The sequence below is a fragment of the Oryctolagus cuniculus genome, chromosome 11 (genome assembly GCF_051225735.1).
Source record: "Oryctolagus cuniculus isolate XC-2025 breed Fujian yellow rabbit chromosome 11, ASM5122573v1, whole genome shotgun sequence".
In the NCBI taxonomy this organism is placed as follows: Eukaryota; Metazoa; Chordata; class Mammalia; order Lagomorpha; family Leporidae; genus Oryctolagus; species Oryctolagus cuniculus.
Window position 1 is genome coordinate 111,765,296 of NC_142877.1, and position 17,014 is coordinate 111,782,309.

The 17,014-nt window shown below is 53.0% G+C and overlaps 1 protein-coding gene and 1 long non-coding RNA gene across 4 annotated transcripts in view; one reads left to right on the forward strand and one right to left on the reverse strand.

Annotated features, from left to right (window-relative positions):
* LARGE1 (LARGE xylosyl- and glucuronyltransferase 1) overlaps nt 1-11,953 on the reverse strand; it is a 564,622-nt gene extending 552,669 nt beyond the window's left edge. Inside the window, exon 1 of one of the 3 annotated variants that reach the window (XM_051846591.3) lies at nt 11,685-11,953. The gene's annotated coding sequence lies outside the window, so the exon portion shown is untranslated. Of the gene's footprint in view, nt 1-9,500; nt 10,571-11,684 lie in introns of those variants that run through there. The other 2 variants (XM_051846590.3, XM_051846588.3) reach the window with 2 other exon arrangements.
* LOC149123618 (uncharacterized) lies at nt 10,862-15,171 on the forward strand. The gene is made up of 3 exons (XR_016216305.1): nt 10,862-11,051; nt 12,139-12,282; nt 14,542-15,171. It is a non-coding gene; the product is annotated as an uncharacterized LOC149123618 (long non-coding RNA).
* The last annotated feature ends 1,843 nt before the right edge of the window (nt 15,172-17,014 follow it).

Here is a 17,014-nt window from a genome sequence, read left to right on the forward strand (position 1 = left end):
CTAGAAGGTATGGGTGTGAGAAGGCAGGGACACAGGTGGCACTGGGTAGCCAGGGAGCCCGGGCTCCAGTCCTGCCTCCTCCTCTCTGGATAACTCGCTTTTCCTCCCTAGCTTGTTTCCTGTTGCGGCTGTAGAAGGAAGAGTGGTTGAGTAGGGCTCAAAAGCGTCTTCCAGCCCTGGTGTTCTCTCAAACAGCAGCTCTGCCTCACACAGAGATGGCATCAGTGAGCTTGGAGAAGACCGGGGAGAACGAGCGAAGACACAAAGATGGCAAAGGGGAACTTCTCCTCCTGCAGACACAGGGACTCCCTCCATTCTCCCAAGTCCACTCCTTCCCCCACCACAGCAGCCATGGCCCCCTGTACATCTACGTCATCTCATAGTCACAGCCAGCATCCCCAGAAATGTTACCAACAACAACCACCCTAGGGTTTGCACTGAAAATGCTTCTCAAGGCACTTTCAAGGCGACTGGGCATGCCAGTTTCAACAAGCTTGCCAGGTCTTCTCATTCCAGATAAGCAGAAATCCCTGCAGATTCAGTGGAAAGAAACCAACCACAGGACACATTTCGGCATTGTACTTTCCTTCACTCTTGACAAAGCCATCAATGTTCGAGCCACAACAATGGTTTCTAAGAGAATTCATTTTGCTGATCTGAAACTTCCTTCAGATTTTTAAAGTAAAAGCTTTCGGGGGTGACCTCAAGGAGTCCCAGCTGATGTCATCACCATGTAGGTCTACTGTCACTCACTCACCTCTCTCACCCACCCCAACCCCGAAACCACACCATTCATTCAGTCACTAAATTAACCATCCAGTGTGGACACATAACTACTTACTCAGGGAGACCTACTAAGCACCAGGCAGGCACCACTTCTAGAGGCAGGAAAAGCCCTACCCACCTCATCACTCTGGCTGCTCGTCCCTTAGCTCCTGGAGCAGCCATTACATGCCGTTCCCAGATCTGAGAGCAGTCACAAATAGTGATGGCATATTAAGAATCTACACAACCTTGGCCAGCGCCGCGCCTCAATAGGCTAATCCTCCACCTAGCAGCGCCAGCACCCTGGGTTCTAGTCCCGGTCGGGGCACCGGATTCTTTCCCCGTTGCCCCTCTTCCAGGCCAGCTCTCTGCTGTGGCCAGGGAAGGCAGTGGAGGATGGCCCAAGTGTTAGGGCCCTGCACCCCATGGGAGACCAGGAGAGGCATCTGGCTCCTGCCTTTGGATCAGCGCGGTGTGCCGGCCGCAGCGCGCCAGCCGTGGCAACCATTGGAGGGTGAACCAACGGCACAAAGGAAGACCTTTCTCTCTGTCTCTCTCTCTCACTGTCCACTCTGCCTGTTAAAAAAAAAAAAAAAAAAAAAAAAGGAATCTACACAACCAATCTGGAAACAAAAAAGGGGGGGATAGCTTCCAGTTAGCCACAGCAATGCTAACCTCACTAGGTAATAACAAACATGCTTTCCATCGACCCCAGGTAGCTGCCACATTCTCTGGCCACAAAGTAACACTCAAGAGCCCATGATTCCTTGGTCAGGTTAAAAAAAAAAAAAAAAAAAAAAAGACAAAACATAGCGGGAGGGGAGGTGCAGGGAGAAAGCCATCCACACAAGCTCCTGTCCTGCTACAAATCCTCCTGAAATGTAGTGCAACCACGCAGAGCTGAAAGATGGGCCAGGCCTTCTTCCCCCTGGGCCTTGGGAGTTGAGAAAAGGACTAGGAGGAGAGCAAAGCTCTCTTGGAGGTCAAGGCTCCACCCCCATCCTGTTCTGCGCCTATCTGAAGCTCAGTGCCATCAAGTGACCACACAGAGGCTCCAAGGATGGCCGAGCCTGCATCTTCAATGGCAGCCCCTGCCCATGACTACCTACGGCTCCAGCCTGCCCAAAATCACTTCCCCCGCCTTCGACACCTCGCCTCAGGTTCCATTCCCGTGACAAATCTCTTCTTGGAAATTTTCTTAAGAGAGAAAGGATCAAAAATACAACAAAAACAACAAGAGGCCCTGGACAGTTCCGGTGCTGTGAAGGCAGAGCCAGGAGTCAAACATGACTTGGGATTTTTTTTTTTTGCCCCAGCATCTCACACACACCACCCCTACTGCACACGCAGACTGAACAAGACGAACTCTGTCTCTGTGATCACGGGCACTCAGAACCCCGGAAACGCTTACCTAACTCATTGTACTTAAACCACTTTTATTCTGAGAGGTAGGGTGCAAGGGTGGTTAAGGAGCTCACGGAGGTGGGTGGAGTTAGGAGTGGTATCTCCAGAAGAACTGTGCTTAAAGAAGCAATCCGTCAAGAATGAGTAAGTTAGGAGGTAGGTTAGTGGCGATGACAGTTCATGTGAGAATCATACTCCGTTCTGTAACAGAGTTGGACATGTAGCTTCATGGAAGGCAAACCTAGTGGGTTACTGGCTAAAATACTGAAGTTTCTGCTTGAAAAGTCCTTGGTTTCACCTAACAAGTGATGCTCCCCCAAGTGTCCATCATGATTATGCTAATCAAATACTTTCAAATACAATAAAGGAACTGGCCGTGAAAAGATTTCCCTTGAACTCCCTTCATAAAATAAACACCCCTCCATAGCCTAAACAATTACTTATCTTAAATTAGTTGGTTTAAAGGAAGGCCAGATTTTATATACCAATTTCTCCTAAAATATGAAGCACTCCTGCTCAACTTCAGTGTTTGAAATAACAATGTCACCAAACGCCTATTCAGACTTGCACTTGCTTCAGATCTCCTTCTCATAAGCAACACGAAGGTGAGTGAGGAACCTTCTTCCCAGCAACCCACAAACTGGAAGGCATACAAACAAGCCGGTTTGTATTTTTCCTAATTTCTCCACTGCATTTTTCTTCAAAAGATCCCTCCGTTCATATTCACGGGGCAGTTCCCTTACAAGGTACAGCCCAGGCTTGGCCAAGTCATGAAGGGTCAACTCAGCTTTCACCCACTAAAACGTTAAACAATTGAAATTTTCAGTATTTTTTTTTTCTTTAATCACAAAGCACTTGGATCTACGACAGCAGGCAAGGAGGAGTGCAACACTCCAGGTCCAACAGGTCTGCACGACGCCTGGGAAGCAAGGAGGCAAGTTCAGCTGCCTACGTGAGAACAGCCTGACAGAGGAGAGCAAGGCAAAAACTTCATGCAAGTAGAATTAAAGGGCAACCTTACTTTGCCTCCTCCCCATAGCCATGCATAGCTATTCTCAGAATATGCATCTTCCATGAACTTTCTGAAGACCCGTTGTATCAAGAGGAGCCCACATGCAGTCTGCGTCGTGCAGAAGCCGTGATCACAGCGAAGACGGTGTGAGTTTTGTCTTCTGTGTTGAACACTCGCAGTATTTTCCATTTTGAGTATACCTTTCAACTGGCCAGGGCTCTTTCTACCTCACAGCAAGAAAGCTTAAAAATAAATAAATAAATCCTGGAACAGTATGAGCTTTGCCGTTAACTAGCTCACGCAAGCCCCCTTTGCCTCCCTGGGCCTCTAAATCCCAACTTACAAGACAGACAATGCACTTTTGTAAAGGAGACAGTGCCTGAAGCGCAGAAATGTCAAGCATTATAATTTCACAGGCAAGTTAGCACAGGAAGACACAAGGTGGGGGTGGGACCCAGGATCTCCTGGTTGTACTTAAGCCACCAGGTCTTCCTGTGAGCCACAGCGACGGCCCCCTTGCCCTGCACTTTTACAAACCACGTATTCTTGGTCCTGGAGATCACTGTTGAAACTGATTTTTTTCCAGTCTCTCCAATATCCTCCATGATGTTACACTGTTGCTCTGCTTCCTTCCCCTATAGTTTTCTCAATCTAACACACACATACACACACAGGTATTTCAGAAGTTCATGGAAAATGCAATTCAATATGGCAGTATCCCATATCACAGAACCTAGGTTACAGTATCTGCTGCTCCCAATCCCAGCTTCCTGAAAAGGCACAAGCTTGGAGGCAGCAGCTGATGGCTCAAGTAGTTGGGTTCCTGTCACCTATCTGGGACATCACATTGAGTTCCTAGCTTCTAGCCTCCATCTGGCTTAGCCCCAATGTTGTGAGCATCTGGCAAGTGGACTGGTAGATGGGAAATCTCTCATTGTCTGCCTGTGCCTTTCAAAGAAACAATGAATTTTTTTTTTTAAATAAAATACATATCTTTAAAAAATAAAAGTAAGCTTACTGGGGTACAAAAAAGATTATTGAGAGGTGGGCTTTTAACAGAGCAGCTAAGAAGTCACCTGAGATGCCTGAATCTCACATTAGAATGCCTAGTGGAAGTCCTGGCTCTGCTTCCAATCCGGCTTCCTGCTAATGTGCACCCTCAGAAGGCAGCAGAGGATGGCTCAAGTAACTGGGTCCCTGTCTCCCACATGGAGACCTGGAAGGACTTCCTGGTTTTGACCTGGCCAAGCCCTGGATGTCACAGGTATTTGGGGAGTGAACCAGTGGATAGAAGCTCTCTATCTGTATGCGTGTGTGTGTGTCTATACCTTTCAAATTAAATGAAAACAAAAGTTCTAAAAAATATTTTGTAATTCATGCATTTAAGATCTATTTATTTGAAAGGCAAAGTGAGGCAGAAAGGGAGAGAGAGAGATATTCCATCCACTGGTTCACTCCCTAAATGGCCACAACAGGCAGGGCTGGGTCAGGTAGAAGCCAGGAGCCAGGAGCTTCTTCTGGGTCTCTCATGCAGGTGCGCTTGGATCACCTTCCAGTGCTTTGCCAGGTACATTAGCAGCGAACTGGATTTAAAGTGGAACAGCCGGGACTCAAACCAGTGCTCCTGCATGGATTGCTGGAATTGCAAATGGTGGCGTAAACACTGGCTGTGGCACAACGCAGTCCTGATACTTTTTCAAGACCTCTTACATGCATGGATCTCAAAAATTTTCTGTGCCAAAATAGCTATCTTTAACAAAAAATATTTATTCGAAAGGCCGAGTGACAGTGTGTGTGTGTGTGATAGAGAGAGAGAATATCTTCCATCCAACAGGTGGAGTGGGCCAGGCTGAAGGCAGGAGCCAGGCCCTCCATCCAGGTCTCCCTCGTAGGTAGCCAGGAACTCAGAGCCATCATCTGCTGCTCCCCAGGTACTTTAGTGAGAAGGTGGATTGGAAGCTCAATAGCCAGGACTTGAACCAGCACCCTGACACGGGATACAGGCATCCCAAGCAGCAGCTTAACCCACTGTATCGCGATGCCTGCCCGAATAAACTAATCTTTTAATGTCACCTCCCGCTTACTTTTTGAAATGCCCTCAGTATGCACACACATGTGCACACACTCCCGTTCTCAGTATTACAAAACCCTTCTTTTTCCAACAGCAAGGAAAGTTTTGGCCAGAAATGAAATGATTATAATAGAAGAACCTCGTTTAAGTGTTAAATATGACCATAACTCTACCCAGAAGCAAATCTGACAAAATGGAATTGGTTCTTACAGAGAAGGGTTTTTTTTTCATACTATATCATTTGTCAAGTAACATTGTCATTTTTCCCACTGCTGCATAATCACATAATGAAAGCCCCAGATGTAATTCATGTACACAAGAGGGCAGGCTTAGGGTTGATAAGGGACCCTTTCTTTATTTGCATTGCTAATAGGTTTTTAAAGAACAGGCAAAATGCTGTATGTGGAAGGATAATGGACAAAACAGAAAATTTCTTTTTCTGTTTTTAATAACGACGTGGGATAATCAACTCTTCTTGGGTCTTATCCAGCAGCCATTCTTGCCACCACGTGAATCCACAGAGCAGGCAGCTGGGACCAATCCTTAGCACAGACTCCTATGAAATGATTTCCCCTCTGATCCCACGCTTCTTTCTGCCAGCATGGCTCACCCTCCAGCCACACGAAGTACCGTGATCCCGCCAGACACAATACATACCTTCAGACGCCCATGCAGCTCTGTCTGCCTGGGACTCCCCTTGCTATTCTCCTGACAAGCCCAAACCCATCCTCAGAACAATCAGAAGGGCAGTAAACAGCTGCTGGGAACAGCTGGGCGTTCACCTCTGCACCAGCCAGTAAACTAAACGCAGAGGCTCCATAACCTTAGCACAGGTGGGGCACCTGCCATAGATGGCCAACTACTATTTGTCCCACTAGAAGAAAAGTCATTCAATTGAAATTGTACTCCACTGGCCACTGTCTGCAGACATCAGTAGGACAGGGAAAAGCTAAGAACTTCTCCATGCCCAATTAACCCAGCGTGGAACAGCCATGTCTGATCAATAGCAGCAGATTCTGAGAAGTGGCTGCATCCCCAAAGGGTGTCAACGGTAGGTGCTTGAGAGTCTTAGACCCTCTGCCCAGTACATTCCCTCTTCTCTGAAACTCTCTGGCCACAGACACCTTCACCTTGTTCATGAGCCCTAAGGAGAACCTGCCTCCTGCCTCAACATACCCCTCTACCTCTGCCATCTGACTTTCTTCAAAATTGCAAGACTTCATCCATGCCTCAAGACCACAGGATCAGCTGGTAGAAGTGCGGGCTCATAGATGTTGATATCCGGCTGTAATGTATAGATAGATATACCTACAGTCGGGGGGATGTTCTGACAACTCCTGCTGATGGCATACACAGTCAGAAGAGCTTGGAGTGGCAAAAGTGATGGTATTTTCATGTTTCAGTCTCTTACCCCTTGGCTGAGCCATGAGAATCAATCTATAAAACTTTAAGAGTAGAAATAAAACTTTATGCTGACCATTCTTGCCATGGACCTCAATAATAACTCCCCTTATAATACCAAAATACACACTACACATATGGGCAAAGGGTCACAAATGTGGTCTACCAGACCCCGAAGTTCAAGGACGCATAAAAACACATGTAAAAAGGTGTATAGGTGCAGAGAGCATAGTCTAATTCCACAGGCTGAACTGGGCCTTTCAGAACCCAGGTAAGACCTAAATCTCGGTGGCATTTGCCTGTTGTGTGTGTGAGGGTGCACCACAGTATTCTGAAACGGGCTGTCTCTTCTCCCTCTCAGCCCTCCTGTCTTCCCATCACCACAGTCAGCTCTGACAAGACTTGGCTATTGTGGGTATCATGGGCCTGGACAACCAGGCTTTGCTCTGAAACAGAATCATCTTCTAATTCTGCAGGAAGAATTCCAGATACTAATGATGTAATACTTGACCATGCGGAGGGTATCTGAGATGCAAGTGTGACCATCGTCCAGTGCCACGTTCACATCCATGTGAGGTACATGCTGTCGAGGGGATAGGAGTTCATCCAGAGAGGTTATGATGTGGTGTGAGTTTACCAGGACGGCGTGGGGTGTGCAATCCAAAAACCAAAAGGAGAAGTTTCAGTTACAAACTGCTAAAGAATTGCAAGCTGGCATGGTCTAATGTCCAAAGGGTACAGTTGACGGGAGAGTCTGTTCATTCCAAATGTAGAATCCTTATACTCCTCGAGATTTTAACTGGATCTCTTCAGCATTGCACTTGCCTGTCAATGGGATCAGCACTGTCGAAAGAACACTTCAGGGGTGAGCAGGCCGATCACTTGGGCACGCGGAATCCACATTACCACAAGCACACACTGGGTACCAAAAGGTAGTTTCACGATTCCCGAAGATAAACCACGGTGCTTGTGTTTTGGGCATCGTTGGTGGAACAGAAAACTAGTCCCCCTAGTGCCCTGCCGCTGTAGGTGGCTGAACCATGCAGGCACCACAGGATGCATCCGCTGGAGAGCAGAGCTCAGGAATCCAGAAGCAGAGCAAACCTCCACAACCTTGCCGAGCGCGGAAGCGCTGGGGGACAACGAGCTCTCCCTTCCTTCCCAAGGCCCTTGCAGTTACGGTGCAAACGCCAGGAGAACCTGCAACAGCTCACATCACAAAGGCGAGCCACAACCCAGCACGCTTGGCTGAGTGGCACGCTTCAGCCGCAGCCCCGGTCTGGGGCAGAGTGATGGCATCTTTCTAACACCTCCCAATCCTACCGACCGACTCTGCATCTTGTCCTCACCTCTCTCGAAAACCCGCTTAGATCTCAATCCTGATGACTTTTTCCTGTCTGCTCCACTCCATTTTCTCCCTGGCTTGGTATTAACAGGGCCAGGCTCAGACAACGCTGTGTTCTCCTCAAACAATTTTCACCGGAGTAAAAGCACTCTTGAAAAAGAAAGGCCGGCTAAGAGATGTGTGAAACCTTAAAGCGCTTGGGATGTGTTAATTTTTTTTCTTGCAGTGAGGACCCAACACACAGCTGAGTAATTCATTCACGTCACCCATTTGCAGGCAAGGGGAAGAGGAACCACCACTTGTGCCCCCCACCCCCCCAATTCAGAAGCTTCCTTATCTCAAGTCTAGCAGAGCCGACTTCTGGAAGACAGGAGAGGGAGAGAGAAATGCACGAGGTGACCGCTCCACGGAGTGATACTGGGGGCCTCCAGCTGTGTCCGAGGGAGAAGCCCCACCACCACCACCCCTCCCACTCCCCCCGAAGGAAACAGAAGGCTCCATGCTCGCTCAGGGCACTTACATAAGACCCTGGAAAACTTCCTGTGACATTCACGGAAAATGTAACCAGCTATTCTGCTCCCTCAGGAGATCATTTTAATGGACTGAGTGGCAAAATTCACGGATTCGAAATTCAGCAGAAACCTGCTCAGGCGAGGTACATCAGCACAGGGACGAGAAAAATCCATCCCCATTAAACAGGGTCACCCGGGGGGGACCGATTCAGCGTGCGGGAGACAACCTGCTCCCTCCGAGGTGACCCATTTAAAATGGGACTGTTCCGGGGGAAGCTGCTGGCTCTAATACATCTCAGACAGGCAAGAACTGGGGCTTCCGGGGAAGAACGTTTAAAAGCAGACAATATGGCAACGCACAAAACACCTTCAGGGTGCACAAACTTCGGAGTCGTGGCTCCAACCCTCTGAAGCCTGGATCCGGACACGGAGGTTGGACTCCAGCAGCCTTGTCTAAAGGGAGGGACCCGCTGGTGGGGCTGGTTCCCTCCCCGCCACCCTCAAACACACACAGCCGCTGAGCAGCCACTTTATCCTGAAGAGGGACTTGCAAACAGTGGCTGCTCACCCCCAAACCGGCCACTGCGCAACAAGGAGCAAAGAAAAGTTCTCCAGAGAACCACGCCGGGAAAGGCAGGTGACACCCGCCCAGAAGGGCCTCTCCAGTCACAACAGGGCCCCCTAAAGCAAGGTGCACACAGCTAGCGGGGCGGGGGGCCGGCCAGGAGCGCGCCAAGGTGCGTGCCCTTCTCCTCCCAGGGCTAACGGGAAACTCCGCCTGGCTCGCTCCCTGGCAGCAGCCGGTGCGCCTAGGAGCCGGGCAGGCTCGGTCCCGGGGACGTAGGAGACTCGGGGACGCACCCGCCAGCCTCCACTGGACTCCCCGCCCGCGCACCCTCCCCCTCGGCCGGCATCCTGAGCACAGGAGTCCCAGCCAACAGGTTCGGAGAACTTGTCCGGCGCTGGTCCCACGGAACCCCAGGCTCTTACCTCGGCCGTGATCGCCGCCGAGCAGACGGAGACCGCGCACGAGCTGGGCGGCGCGGCCGCGGCCGCGGAGCCTACGAGGAGCTGCGGCTCCGGGTCCGGGTCCGGGCGGGCGCTGCCCCAGGCAGCGCGCGGGCGCCACGCGCAGACTTCGGGGCGGACCCCGGTTCCAGACGCCGCAGGGAGGGCCCGGGTGGCCCCGGATGACCACTGTCCCTTCTTCCTCTTCCTCTAGCTCGGCTGCCTGCAGCTGCTCCCCGACCTACGGGCTCCCCCGAGCCAGGGGCGCCCCGCATGAGCAGGGGCCGGGGTCCGCCTCGGGGTGGCTCCAGCGAGCGGCCCCCCGGGAGCAGCTCCACCTCCCGTGCTCCTCGCCGCTTCGCCCCTTCAGGGCAGGGCCTGCCCGCAGCCGGCCCGGCGAGGCGAGCGCCGCCGCGCCCCCAGCTTCAGGCGCCCGGGCTCCGGCGCGGCGGCGGGGCAGGGGCAGCCCGGCCGGGCCAGGCGCCGAGCGCGGCCGCGGTTGCGGCCGGGTTCCTGAGGGGGGGCAGCTGCAGCGTTCGCGGCGCCCCCTCCCCCCGGGCCTGCGCCGCCCGCCCGCCCGCCCGCGGCTCCGCGGGAAGGAGGCGCTGGAGTGGGCCTCGCCCCGGCCTGGGGCGCGGGGCCGGGGGCGCGGGGGCCGGGGGAGGCGCCCCGGGAAGGTCACCGGAGCCGAGGCGCGGCGAACCGAGCGCAGCGCGGTGGGTGCGGGGAGCCGAGGCGGGCGGCCCCAGGCGCCGCGAGCGCTTGCCGGCCTCGGCAGCCGCCGCCTCCGAGACGCGCCGAGCCGGCTTTCCGGAGCGCCAGGCGCTCGGTGCCGGGCGGCCGCTGCAGCCGCCTCCGGCCGCCGGGCGCCGCTGGCCGGAGCCGGCGCGCGATCCCCGCCTCCCGCGCCCCGCCGGGCGGGGGCCGCGGCGCTGGGCTGGCGGGAGGGGCGGGCGGGTGGTGCCGGGGTCCGGGCTCTGGGCTGGCCCCGCCGCCGCGTGCCCCGCGCGCCGGGCTCTCTCAGCAGCTGCAGTGACTGTGTGTCTGTGTCATGTCTGTGCGGCCGGGGGGGACCGCGAGCCGGGGCCGGGCTGCGAGCGGGGGCGGGGCCGGCGCCCGCCTGGGTGCCCGCCCCCGGCCCCGTGACCGCGCGGCCGGCCAATGGTGAGCGCCGCAGCCGCGCGGACGCGGGCCCGCGCCGCCTCCGCCCCGCCCCCCGCCGGGCCCCGCCCCCACACCGCCCAGCTCGCCGGCTCGAAGGCGGCTGCAACACCCGGAACGCGGAGCCCGGGCCGGGTCGCGAGGACAGGGTAGCCGGCCCGGCGCTGCCCGCCTTCCTCCCGCCCCCGGCCGCTCCCGGGCGCCTGGGGCTGGGCGTGCGGCGCTCGGAGAGGGGGGGGAAGGGAAGCGGGTTGGGCCCGCAGCTGCCGCCGTGGGGACGCCTGCCCACCCGCTCCTAGCAAAGCGGCCGTCGTGGGGAGTGGGAAGTTTCCCTGCCTCCACCTCCGGCTCGCGGCGCCGCTCCTCTCGGAGGTGGGCAGGGTTCGGGGCAGTCCGAGGCTGCCGGGAGCCCGGCTGAAGGGCTCGGACAGAGTCCTCCCGGTTCCCAGAATCCTGTCCCGGGATATCAAACTGAATTTCTGCGCCCCCCGCACCACACCACGCGCCCTCCCCGCCCGGGTCGCGGTCCCGTGCCTTCCTCCCTGGCTGGAGGACCCCCGCGCGCAGCACCCCCCCATACGGAACGGACCTCCAGCCCCGGGCCCGGGAGCTTGGGCTGAGACGCGCGCCCGGGCTCCAGAGCCTGGGGAGAAACCCGCGGGAGGCGGCGGCGGCGGCGGGGAAAGGGCGCGCGGGGACCCGCAGCTCGCATGGGGCTCAGGGACGGGCTCCGGCGCGCAATCCAGCTCCCGGGTTTTCCGCAGCGCGGTCCCAGGGTTTCTGGGGTCCCCTTTCCCACCCCCACCAAGGTCCCCACCTGTCCCCAGCCAGGCGGGCCGCGGGGCTCTCCGAGCTGCGGGACTCCGCCGCCCGAGTTCCCTGGCAGCGGAGACAAGGCCTCCGAGCTGGGGCGGCGCGCCGACCGCGCTCCCGGGGGTCGGGCTGGGCGCCGGGGGCTTGGGGCGCACCCACCGCCGCCAACCCGGGCTCCCGAGCGCTGTTTACCTAGTCCCGTGCCGGCCGCGGCGAGGCAAGCGCGCCGAGAAGGCCGGCGGCCGGGAGCCGCGCGCGGGACGGCTCAGCTGCGGCGCTGGGGTCCCGCCGTCTGGGCGCGCACGTTGCGGGCACAGCAGGTCCTATCTGGCCTGGATGCCATCGCCGCGCCAAGGGAGAACGCGGGATGACAGACTCGGACCTGATACCCGGGCCACCATGCCAGAGCCAAAGTTGAGCGCCAAGCCGCTTAGCCCGAAGACCGCTCGGCTCCGCCTGGGGCGCGCGGCTCTGCTCCGGAGCGCGCTGAGAACAAGGGGATCGTTTTTATTTTTTTTTATTTTTTTTTTTTTGCCGCCCCAACCTCCTTCCTCCCGACTCCCTGCCTGCTCCCGCACCCCTCCCCAACCCCTCCCCGGAACCGGGTAAAGTTAAAGCGAGAATGTGCGCTTTCTGTTTCGTGTAGGGCTTTGCTCCCCTTCGTTCGCGGTAGCAAATGCTTTAGTGCAATACATTAGCATGTTAATTCGAGTAACCTGACAGGAAGGGAAGAGGGACCCGAGATTGACAGGCACAGGAAAAAGAATCCAACAGCATCAGAAACTAAAAGGTAAGTATGTGGGAAACCTTGTTGTGACCCGAGCGCGGTCCACTCCCTCGCTTGGATCTTAGGAAGATGGGACCGTGGCGGGGGAGCCAGCAGTGGCCACGCTGGGGAGTGGCATAGGCTGAAGATAGAATTCATTATTAGGGGATTTGGCGAATTTTATTTGCATTAGTCAGTAAGCACCTTAACGGTGGAAAAGCTTTGCTGCATCAGTTCGGAGTTGCATTTTTAATTTAGCTCTCAAAGATAGGGAGGTTGTCAGACTGAACCCTTGGCCAGCTAGCATCGTGTCAGGCCCCACACTTAGGAATTTCTGTGGAAAGTTGGGAAGCTCCAGAGCACCCCAGTTCAATCCGCGTAGGTTTATGGAAACACCTAAGGTTGGAAGCACTTCCCTAGGAGTTATAGCCCTTTGACACAAACCAAGATATAAATGTCTTGAAGGGATTTCAGGGATGACATAATATAGTATGAGGAATGCAGGGTGAAATATGTAAGGTAATATATCTGTTATTTCTAAAGCAGCAGCACAGCTCTCGCTAAGCACCAAGAAATGAAAAAATATTGAGCCCTCTAAACCAACTATTATCTATTTATCTCCACCCAGCTATTGCACCTGTCAAGAAGGAGATTCAGAAAGGGCTCTCCTGTTTTATTAGGGTCAAGGAGACCTAATCCTAGGAATCCCGAGGTCTTAAAACAGCCACTAGGGGGCCCTAAAAGCATCTCAGAGAGGGAGAAGGAAAACAGGCTCTCACCTCCTGTTTCTCTGGATCTCTTGTTCTCCGCGGCTGGTGGAACTAGAATCTAAAATCAAGAACGTGGCTTCGAGACGGATCGGACTTATATGTTTTAAAAGACCTGCGTTCAGTTTTGAATGAGTCAAGAATTCGGCTTCCCAATTTTTTTCTCTCCTACCCCCACCCCAAATACAACCCCCCAAAAAGCAACATTGTATCCATCAAGACAATGGCAATGGTAGATGTCTTAAAGTCAATCCAATTAATTTTACTGTACCCAAGGAGGCACACTCCCTGAGATTTGGTGGGTGTTCTCTGGATCTTCCACGTGTTCTTCAAGAGCTAAGGAGCAAGATGATTGAGTCCTCTCGCAGGGAGAATATTTAAAATCTAAGTAAGGGATCGGCATTAAGGGGACATTGGAACACCTGGGTTTGAGTCCCACCTCCAGCTCTTGATTCCAACTTCCTGATCATGCAGACCCTGGGAGGCACCAGATGATGGTTCACTATTTCAGTCTGGGTCCCACCTGGTAGACTGAGTTTCTAGCTCCCAGCTCCCACCTGGCTCAGCCCCAGCCATTGCAGGCACCTGGGGAGTGAACCAGCAGATGAGAGCGCTCTCTGGGAACACTAGCATTAGAACAGAGTCTAGGCCAGGGGTTAAGTCTTCAGTGCTGGGCTCCAGTGAAACGGTGAAGGGGTGGCCCCTGGAGGCAGGGCAATGGCAGCTGGGCTAATGATAAAGGATAGAATGCGAGTAAGTACTGCAGGGGCTCCTTACCAGCCAGCATGGAAACATGGCAGTATCATAACAAGAAATGTTTCGTTTGTCAAAACCACTAAATATCAGATCTGATCCTGCAGAAATCCGCCCTCAGTTTTTTTTTTTTTTGGGGGGGTGGTAGGCTTCAATATCTGACAATCATGTTTTTAGGGTCTCCAGATCCTTAGCAGTCATGTAGTATGCTTCCCACATCTTTCCAGTAGGTAAGGTTGAAATGTCCTTTATGAGGGTCAGGAATCAAATGGCACTCAGATGGCACAGGTGTAGAGAAGTCTCATTGTCCCTTCAGCCAGTGCTGAGGGATTATCTGCAGAAGATGTTCCATGCAGATACTTCTCAAGTGGAAATTTAAGCACCAGACATGAAACGTTTCTCTGTCATTTAGGCCAATAAAATGCCTCCATGAAGGCTAAGCAGAGGAAGAAGCCACTCGCCAGCTGAAGAATTAAAGCACATTGCAAAAGCCACCAAATGAACACTAATGGGAGTGTGATGGGAACATAATTTAACTAAAAACAGCAAGTCCAGAATTGAGACATGAGACAGGGAATGGGAATAAAGTCTTTCTTTGTAGGATGAAAAATATTTTATGTTCCCTCATCATGTTCATTAAGCAGGCAAGATGCAGGTATTCTCAAAATAGCATTATTAACTTCCGGAAGATTTGCCACTGCAAACCTCAGAGCCAGCTAATTAGAACAAACTTGGCTCTAAATGGAGAATCCATTGTCTTTAGGAGAGACGGTTTATTCACTCACCGGCTGTGCAAGTCCATCAGAGTAAAGCCTCCTCAGGTGTAGAGCTGGCGCCCTGATCACCTAATGATAAAATGCTGAATCAGGGAGCCACAGCGCCTCTGGAGACAGGAAGGAAACATCAGAGCTGAAGAGGCCAACAGGGTAAGAGTTTCTCCTCTGTGAAGGAGTTGGGGGGTGGGGGGGCTCAGTCTAGGAAGACCCTCAAGACAAAAATGAAAAAAGAAAAAAAAATCACATATTGGTAAAGGCACCAAAGACCTGATGGTATGGTATATATATTTTTGGAGATCTTAAACAAGAAGTCCTAAGGGCAGTTGTAGTTATATAGATATATTTTATCAATTTCTGTTCCACCCCTTACCCCCTCCCCATTTAAGAGAACTGTAGGCCAGCGCCGCGGCTCACTAGGCTAATCCTCCACCTTGCGGCGCCGGCACACCGGGTTCTAGTCCCGGTTGGGGCACCAGATTCTGTCCCGGTTGCCCCTCTTCCAGGCCAGCTCTCTGCTGTGGCCCGGGAAGGCAGTGGAGGATGGCCCAAGTGCTTGGGCCCTGCACCCCATGGGAGACCAGGAGAAGCACCTGGCTCCTGGCTTCGGATCAGCGCGATGTGCCGGCCGTAGCGCGCCGGCTGCAGCAGCCATTGGAGGGTGAACCAATGGCAAAAAGGAAGACCTTTCTGTCTCTCTCACTGTCCACTCTGCCTGTCAAAAAAAAAAAAAAAAAACTGTAGAGCAAGACATCTCAAACTCATGCGCAAACACATCACCAGGGAATCTTGTTAAAATGCAGGTACTGATTCAGTAGGTAGGTCTGGACTGGGGACCTGGATTCTGCTTCTCTACCAAGCTTCTGTCCATGAGCCAAGGATGTGAAAGACATTTGTTGGTTCTGGACAACATCCTTTCATGCTTCTAAGAGTATGGTGTCAGGATTCCTAAGAAGGCAAGCCCTGAGGCAAGGATTTGATACTAGAAGGTTATGTGGGAACTGATTCCAGAAAGTGGAGGGAGTGGTATGATTTGTTTGTCCCCCAAAATTCACATGTTGAAACAATCTCCAATAGGACAACAAATCAAGAGGACAGAGACCCCCTAGATGAGATTAAGGCTTTTATCAAAGGTTGAGGGAGGGGGTTCATGTCCACCATGTGAGGGCATAGCACTCACCCCTTTTGCCATAGGATGATACATCAGGAAGGCCCTCACCAGACCCTGAATGTGCTGGTACCTTGACCTTGGACTTCCCCACCCCAGAACTTTCTGTTGCTTATAAATACCCTCATCTCTAATATTTTGTTAGGGCAGCACGCACAGACTGAGGCTACGAGGAAATGAAATGGGGAAGGAAGGAAGGCTCTAATGGGTGAGCTAACTAGTGGTCAGTGGGTTCTCTAAGAGACGGCAGCAGAGAGCTGTCCAAAAGAGCTTCCCATGCAGTGGAACTGCCCCTGTCTCTGCAACGTCCAGTATGATAGCCACTGGCCCCATGTGACTTGTAACAAGCCTGGGAACTGAAGTTTTTAACTGTACTTGTTAATTAAATCACAATGGTTACCAGCTACTGTGCTGGACACTGAAGTTGTAGAACATTACTCAGAATGTCCCACTAGGTCAGGAAGCCTAGAGGAGTATTTGTCCATCAGATCCCTTCATTTGTGAGGGTTGCTTCTGGAAACTGACCAACTCCTAGTAACCTTAGGTTACAGGTATTTAAGTCATGAAGCCTTCAGTGCGAATGGGAGCTGCCCGTCAATGGGGGAGGTAATCCCAGGAGATTTCAGCAACACACTGAGAGTATTGGCTAAAAGAATTCCAATTTTATCTGCAACCTGATCTATTCTCAGTTCCAGGAGGAATTTAATCTATTAGCATAAGCTAATCAATGCATTCCATATTCCTGACTGCTATCATGGACACAAGCATGAGTAGACAACTGCAAGGCGAATCTCAGGTCTCTGAGCTTTGGGATGCTGGTTGCTAAATGTGATCCTTCACCCTCTGGACAATGCGGTGCCCAGATACACACAGATTAGCACCGCTGCAGCTCTTTCGCCACCCACCAAAGATAAAACGAACTCTGAGGATGACAGAGCTCCTAGAGACAGAAAACCCAATCTATCACTTAGAAATCCTTTCAGCTGCAAAGAACAGATTACCCAGCTCACCTCAAATATTCATTATCTCCTAGAATGGGATGTCACAAGGCAGTTAAGTCCAGGTTTGGTGCAGCAGCTCAGCATTGTCATGAAGGACTCAAGGTCTTTCCGGTCTGCTGCTCTGCCATCCTTAGCTCATGGACTTGCCATATTTCCTCATGGCCGTGCTATGGCTGTGATAGCTCCGGACATCATGTTCTCAAAGCAGAAGGAGAAGTGCCCACAGAAGGAGCCTTCTCTTTCACTAGTGTATGTCGCTTTGTGATTGTCTTAGGCTAGTCAGGCACAACCTTC